Genomic DNA, 8,209 nt, shown 5'->3' with positions numbered 1-8,209 from the left:
GCAGGCGCCGCACGGGCAGGGCTGGGCTGGGCTGGGCTGGGCGCCGGATGGGGACGACCGACAGGCTTCCACGTCCCAGCCTGCCCCACGCCCCTCTTTGGGGCCCGGCACACTCAGCCCAGGTACAGGACTGACCACATCTGGCCTCAGCTACTACCCGCCTCGCACCCCCGGGGGACGACCTGGATGGAGGGTTGCCCCCAGGCTGGGCCACGCTGCGGCCTGGGAGGCGGCAAGGCGGCCTCGGGCGCCACCTATTGGACCGTAAAGCGCCTACTGGGCGTGCTGGGCGGAGGGAAGCCCGGTGCAGCCAAGGCGCAGGGCCGACAGGCTCAAGGCGCATGCAGCGCAGGCGCCTCGATGGTCACGCACGCGCGGACCAGCGTGCACGCACGCTGGCCGACACGTGCAGACCCGCGCGCGCACTCAGAGTTGCACACGCGCCGTGATGAAGCTCTGGGAAAACAGCAGCCTGGTCACTGGAAGAAGCTGCTTCACTCAAACCTCCCCCGCGAGAACGCTGACACGCACATACCCCTGCGCACACCTGCTCACCGAAGAAAAACTCATCCCAGGGGAGGGAAAATGGGCAGTTGCCACGGAAAAAAGCAGAGTTCGGGCAACCAGTGCTCCACCCTTCCCGGAAAGGAGTCCGAAAGTTTGCGACCTCGGCGAGGTGAGCAAGGGTCTGCAGAAATCTGGGAAGCCGACCTGGCGCCTTGAGTGGATTGAGTATTGGCACTAGAGGGCCCCCAGCACCGCCGCGGTGCAGGGAAGTAGGGGGGCGGAGATGCCGCCTCGCTGAGCAGAGGCCCCGCCTCCATCAAGGCGAAGGCACTGCTCTGATTGGCACAGAAGCTCCCCCCGCCCCAACCAGTGATAGGCCCCGCCCCCGACGATGCAGTGCTCTTGCTCTCTTTTGCCGCAGCCGCGGGCTAACTTGGCTCACCCTGCGGAAGCCTGGCTCTGCTTTGCCGCAATAACCCGCATTCTTGCCTGAGGAAGACCCAGCCCCTTCTCTGCCAGGTCCGACCTCCTTTCCGACTCAAACCTTGCTTCGCCCCTCCAGCCCCAAGGGCTGGAAGGAGCTTGCTGTATTCAGTCAACCGCCAGGTGTTTAGCGCCCCCTCCTTCCCTGAGTTGTTTGGGGCGGGGGGTGGTGCCTGGCTCGAGAAGGCCTTGAACGCTGGGGGAGACCGGGATCCACTCGGGTCACCTTGGCCTGCAGTGTACGAGCCTTTACTTCTGGAAGTAGGAGGCTTATGGCAGACGTGTGTGTAGGGAGAACAAACCGGTGGACTCCAATTCTCTGGTTCAACGTGCGGGTTCCAGGATGGCCAGATCCTTTCTGGCTGAATTAAGACATTATTTACAACCCACAGTCTGCAGGGATTGCAAACTCGTGGCCCTTAGGTTGAATTTGGCCTGTAGAGATGTTTAATTTTCTAGCACAAGGTTTAAATATTTTTCATTTGATTCCAGTTGGCGACAGTCCCTTTCCCTCCCTAGTGTGTTCCTCCCATCCACTTCACTCATTTTCATGAACTGCCTGACCTCTGAGGAATTTGAGTTTGCCAACCCCTTGCCAGCTACCAGCACCTGATATCCATTTTTAGATGCCCAAACCAGGTCCACCATCTGGCTTGTGAAGACGTTTATTCCTCCTTCCCGGGTGCCAAGCCACACACCTGGTTTTCTGAGCTTGATTTTCTGCTCAGAGACCAATGTTCTCATCTGCAGGGGTCACTTTAAATGCATTCCAGGCACAAGCCCAGAAGCGACAATGGAAGATGCCAGCCCTGTGTCAGACCGAATTCCTGACTGTGAGTGCGTGTGTGAGCACACACAGCTCATGGGCTCCACCCTCAGGACAGGGACAGAGCCATTTCCCCAGTGCCCAGTATCTCCCAGGCATCCAGCACTTGCCTCCATTCATTTCACTTGAAACTGTCCTCAAGGATTCCTTATTAGCCCCAACTTATGGATGAGAGAATGGAGGCCAGAGAGGCAGAGTTACCTGCCCTAGGTCACATTGCTGGGAAGTGGCAAAGGCCACATCCAGCCCCGAGCCTGACTCTGAAGCCCAGTTCCTTAGGAATTTTCCAAAAGGGACTTGCTCTGAGGGGAGACAAACAAAACCCACCAACAACAGGAAAATGTGGAGGCAGCAGAGTGGAGATAACAGATGCTTGCGCAATTTCATGGAGACTGCAAGTGAGATTGTGTGTGTGGGGCGGGGGGGTGTTGAGTGTGCACACTTACATATGGATGCAGGTGTATCTCTGTTCACACGTGTACATGGAGGTTGCCCACACGTTGTGTGCATTTAGTCATTCGACAGTGTGTGTTGCTCACCTGCTCTGTTCTTAGAAGTAAGGGGCTGCAGGGAACAGCCCTGCGGGTCACTGCCCTGGCAGAACTCATGTCCATGGATCAGCAAATATATGGATCAAGATAATTTTGGGTTTTATGGAGAACATAAAACAGAGTAATGTGATAGAATGTGACACAGTAAGGGTGGTGACCAGCATTCAGTTGGGTGGTCAGGTCAAGCGTCTAAGGAGGCGAAGTAGAGCTGAAACCTGAATGAAAAGGAGGTGGCCTGGGAAATCTGGGGAGGGCGAGCATCACAGCACAGGAAGAGCCCCGCTGCGTCTCTGTGGACACGGTGTGTGTGGTTGGCGAGGCCACGCCTGGCCAGGCCTCTGAGATCTGTGAGTCCAGCCCCACCCCACCTGGTTCACACCTTCCTTTCCTTTGCCTGCTTCTTTCCTTCACCTGGACATCTGCCTGCAACTCTGCCTGTTGAAATCCTTTCTTCTTCTGAGCTTCCCCTAGTTCTCTAACCAGAACTGACTTCTCCTTGTCACCCCCATCTGCTTAGCTGTGCACACGGAGACCCCCTCCTCACACATGTCAGCACTCTGTGGACCTTTGCCAGCTGGGTAACCTGAAACTGCCCTCTCCCCTGATGAAGGGATGGGGGCTGTCCCTCTGCCCCACCATTCGCCCATCTCCCTCCCTGTCTTCCCACCCCCACCCTTAGTAATGTGGCTCCACAGCCTTCTCTGGAACTTTATTTTTGTTTTTCCCTTCCCTATTTATAGCTCTCTCCCCTCCGAACCATCCCTGCATCCATCCTGTTGCCTAGAAACCAGCTCTGGGCTGAGGGTGGGGGAAGGCCAGGCCGAGCCCAGGCAGGGGGAAGGAAGAGCTGTCACCCACTCCCCTTCTCGGCACTGCTCCCAGGTTCCCAGAAGCCCACCTGCCCTCTGCCCAGTACCCACGGGTGTTTTTGTTTTTTGTTTTTTTTTTAAGATTTATTAATTGATTGATTGATTGCTATGTTGGGTCTTTGTTTCTGTGCTAGGGCTTTCTCTAGTTGCGGAGAGCGGGGGCCACTCTTCATCGCGGTGTGCGGGCCTCTCACTATCGCGGCCTCTCTTGCTGCGGAGCACAGGCTCCAGACGCGCAGGCTCAGTAGTTGTGGCTCACGGGCCCAGTTGCTCCGCGGCATGTGGGATCTTCCCAGACCAGGGCTCGAACCCGTGTCCCCTGCATTGGCAGGCGGACTCTCAACCACTGCGCCACCAGGGAAGCCCCCCACGGGTGTTTTTTAAAGATAAAACAAAATGTGAAAACCAGCATCTTTTGTGAAGTCCTTCGTGGCTTCTAAAGGGCATGATGCACATGATTGCACTCACGCCTCTCAACACTCTGCCCCACTGGAGGCCCAGACCCATTTTTTCAGATGAGGAAACTAAGGCTTTGGAAAGCAAAGGTCCTATGGGTCAAGACTTCTCAGTAGAAACTCCATGGCTCTGCACTTGTTAGCCATAGGACATTGGCCTGAAACATGGAAAAGAAGATTTAAAAGCATAAATGATTCCATAATCTGTTAGTTGCAGAAGGGAAAAGAGAAAAATTTTGTCATGATCCTGCTGCACAACAAGCCACTAGGCAGGCCCCCTACCTTGCCACTCCCCCATGCCACTTCCAGTGCCCCAACCATGGCCCTGCCGTGCCCCACATTTCCCTACCTTGTTCCCACCATGCCCAACTGCAGCTTAACTCCAGCCCTAATGCTTACCTTCCACAGATTGGACCAAGAAGCCTAAGTTTGGTTCCTGGCTCTGTCACTTCAACTGTGTGACCTTAGATGGTTCACATAACCTCTTTGAGCTTCAGTTTCTTCAGCTCAAACGTAAGGATGATAATTTCCACTCCTAAGGATGCTATTAGTCCACTCTAGGACTAATAAGAGAATCAAATGCAATACTGATGAGACAGTGCTTTGAAACTGTAGAATACTGTAACATGTGAGTGATCAATTAGAATAGTAAATATTGTCATTATTGTTGTTATTAGGGCCAAAAGGTGGGGCAGGGGAGCCAAAGTGGGCCCTGAGATCAGAGAGGGAGCCCCTTGCCCGTGTCCAGGCAGAAGGATCCACTTCCCTGGCAGAGTGAGGGGCGTGGTTGGGGGCTGCCTGAGAGCACCTGCAGACCACTGAGGAGTAGAGGAGGGCACAGAGACCCTCCTGTGCCTGATTCCTCCTGCTCAAGTGCCCATGCTCCCTGTCCCCACCCCCTACTGCCCCGCTCCCTGTCCACCACTCAAGGCCCATCTCTGCCTTCAAAATAGGCTTTCTGGGCAGAGTAGGGGAGAGGGCTGCCAAGGAGCAGCTGGGCCATGATTCAGCCTGAGTCACCCATCCAAATCCCAGGGTGGCCCCCAGCTGGGCCGGGGCCTACAGCTGCTGGGGGGAGGGGACCTTTGTGGGCAGCAGGCTGTGCTCATAGGTGCCTGGACGAGGGGCTCTCATGAATATCAGGGCAGTGCTGTGCGGGTCTGGGAGTGGTGCATATGAGGAGGTCAGGGTGAGGAAAATGACCCCATGGACATCAGTTACCTGCACTGACGGAGGAGGCAGGGTTTGTGTGTGTACACACGCACACCTGTGCACGCATGGGTGTTGCATGTATATCTGACTAAATGAAGAGGGGCTAATAGTGTGGGCAGGAGTTTGGCTGCCAGCTTTGTCACTTTCTGTGTGACCCTGGCAAGTTACTTAACCTCTATGAACTTTTGTTGCCTTATCTGTGAAATGGGAATAATAATAATATCAATCTCAGATGGTTTTTCTTAAGGGTTAAATATAAAGAGATGACTGTAAAACACTTGGGCAGTCAGTAAATGGTACACCACCACCACCACCAACACCATCTAGGGGATACTGGGTTATACCCTGCATGCATGAGGATGGATACATATCTGAGTGTTTGTATCCAGGGCTGTGTCCATACAAGCCTCAGGGGGTGGGGGGTCTGGGTGAGTGTTTCTTGAAGGAGCAGATGAATGTGTGTTGTGTGTGCACCTCTGAAGCAAAGAGAAGAACTTCCCAGAAAGTTGGGTTTATATGGCATTGCCCACCATGTGATCCTGCCCACCCTCCCACCTCTTTCTCCTTCTCTCCCTCCCTCTCTCTCTCCCCTTCTCTCTCTCTCTCCTCTCTGTCTCTGTCTCTGTCTCTCTCTCTCTCTCTCTCTCACACACACACACACACACACACACACACACACCTTTCCTAGAGGCTATGGTTTGCTGAAATTTGGCCTAGACCAGGACCAGTGTCCACGCAAGGGGTGAGGAACTGTGAATGCCACTGTACTGGAAATCTCAGACCTTCTCAAGGCCTTTAGTCTCAAGCAAAGCTGGAATGGGGGCCAGATCCCAAGGGTGATGTGCCTGGGTTTGAAAGCGGGACCGTGTGTGATGGAGTAGATATGAACATGAGATGTGCGTGTGTATGTGCATGTGTGTGGCGGTGGGCCGGGGTGGCACTGGGGGGTGGCTGCTGTCTCTGCTCTGGTACAGTCTGCTTGTCTCCATGGTGCCTGTTGCCACACACGCTTGCTTTTCAGAAAGTCACTGGGATTGTTTATTCCACCCCCAGCCTGGGCGCCAGCCAAGGAGCTGCAGGCACTTGTTTATCTTCTGGTGTGTATGAGTGTATATGGCTTCACGGAAGCAGACCAACCAGAGATACGCACGCACACACACTCACACCGGTGCGGGTAATCATGTTGGTTGTCACAGGATGAGCCTGAACCCTATGAGCCACAGTCTGGGCCCAGGCAGACTCGCTCCACATGGGGACAAAGATGACCCTCAGCAGCTCCAGGCAGACACACCACCAATTTAGCAACCCCTAAAGCTCCAAGGAAGTGGGAGAGCCAGTTGCCCTGGCTGTGGTCCTTTGCTCTACCTCTACCCCCGGAACTAATCACTGCACAGTGATTGGCCACGCCTGGGTCACTGCCCCTCCCTAAAAATGGCAGTGGGTCCATCCCACTCCACCACATGGACTGGAGTGAGGAGGGGGTTCCCCAAGGAAAATGGAGGTGCTGTGGTCAGACAAGGGTACACAGTGCTGGGCTTGCCATACCCTGGCATCCACCACAAGTGTTACACTATGCTTGGTGCTTGGGGTTTTTTTTCTCCCTACATCCTCCTCAGAGCTCTGAGAGCTAAGAATTACAAATGATGAAGTTGAGGCCTAGAGAGACCTCAGTCAAGGCCACACAGCTAGCAACTGGCAAAGTCAGAATGTGAACCCATGCTGCCTACCTCCATGCCCTTTTTGAGCTCCCACTCCGCCTTGGCAGTGTTTTGTTTTGTTGTCTGGAAATTTTCATTTTTAAATGGGTTTTTTATCAACAAGTCACCGTGGAACAAGAGTGGTTGGAGCATGGCAAAGGGCATCGATGGAAAAAGGCCCTGACTGTGCCCATGTAGTAGACATGGCCAGAGCTCTGACTACATCCCCTCAGATGACCATACTATTTCTGTGCCCACCAGTAGGACTCCCAACAGCCAGTACCCGCATCATTATCGAAGAGCTGTCCATGGGCTCTGGAACCCACTTTGTCCACATGCACTGTGGGCTAGAAGTGCTTGGGAATTAACACACAGCCCCATGGGCTGGCTCTTCACCAATGTCTGCCAGATGCTGGGATATAAATACACCAGCTCCCTTGCCCTCAGCCAGGGGAATTCTGAGATGTGCATTTACCCCATTTCCCAAGACTTCCTGCAGGATTAAGCCTCACTCACCCACTGTGGTAGCTGGCTTGATAACCACCTCTTATTGGATGCCTTCCCTTCCTGGGTCACCTTCCCACTCCCCTGCTGGTGTCCCTGCACCTCCCAAATAAACCATATTCCCTGAATCTTCATTTCAGGGTCTGTGAGCTGCCCCAGGGTGCTGGATCCCATCCTATCCTTCCACACTGAGCATCTGGGCCCAGCCATTATGATCTCCTTTCTTGGCATCTTCCTTTCCCTCTCTACTGGCCCCCTCCCATCAGGACTTCAGTGCCTCCAGTGCCCCTGTAGAGATTATCAGATCCCCTTTCTCCCTCCAAGCCCAAACCTGAGAGTCATCTACTTGCCCTCTCCACCTCCTTGCTCCCATTAACTCATCAGTCCCTGCTCCACCCCCACCCCAGTCTGGCTTCCACCCCCACCACTCCACTAACCATGCTTTCATCAAATTTCCATTATCTTTTTTTCAAGTCCAGAGGACAACTCTCAGGCTGTATCTTGTCTTCCTGATGCAGTTTACCCTGACCTTCTGGAATGTTCTCTCCCCTTGGCTTCTGAGACATCACACTCTCCTGGGTTTCTTCTGGTTTCTCAGACCACTTTTTCTCATTCTTCTTTGCAGCCTCCTTTTCCCTTAATGTTGATGTTCCTCAGGATGGGCCCTTCTCTCACCCTATTTTGGCCTGTACTCTCCCCTCATGTACCAACACACCTCTCCTGACCTCCATCACCAGCTCCCTGGTCTGTTGCCAGGCTTGGCCACTTCAGAGCTCAGTTTTGGACTCGGATGTCTCAGTGTGGCTGTTTCACAAGTCCCTTCTTTCCCCAGGGTTCATCAGGTATCTGTCCTCCAACCATTTGGCTCCCCAAGGCAGAACCTCAGAGGGGCAGCAGAATCCTCTCTCCGCTCACACTCACATCCACCCCATGACGGAGACGTGTTGACTTTACCCCTAAATAGTTATCAGATCTGGCCCCTCCCCTCCATCCCAATGGTTCAGGCATCATTACCTCTCACCTGGGCAGCTGCTACGGCCTCCTCACTCATGCCCTGATCCCGCTCCCATCCACACTCGCCCTGCCCAGGGGTGGGGGTGTGGGG

Source organism: Balaenoptera musculus, chromosome 3 (genome assembly GCF_009873245.2).
Source record: "Balaenoptera musculus isolate JJ_BM4_2016_0621 chromosome 3, mBalMus1.pri.v3, whole genome shotgun sequence".
Lineage (NCBI taxonomy): Eukaryota > Metazoa > Chordata > Mammalia > Artiodactyla > Balaenopteridae > Balaenoptera > Balaenoptera musculus.
This window is presented reverse-complemented; position numbering follows the sequence as displayed.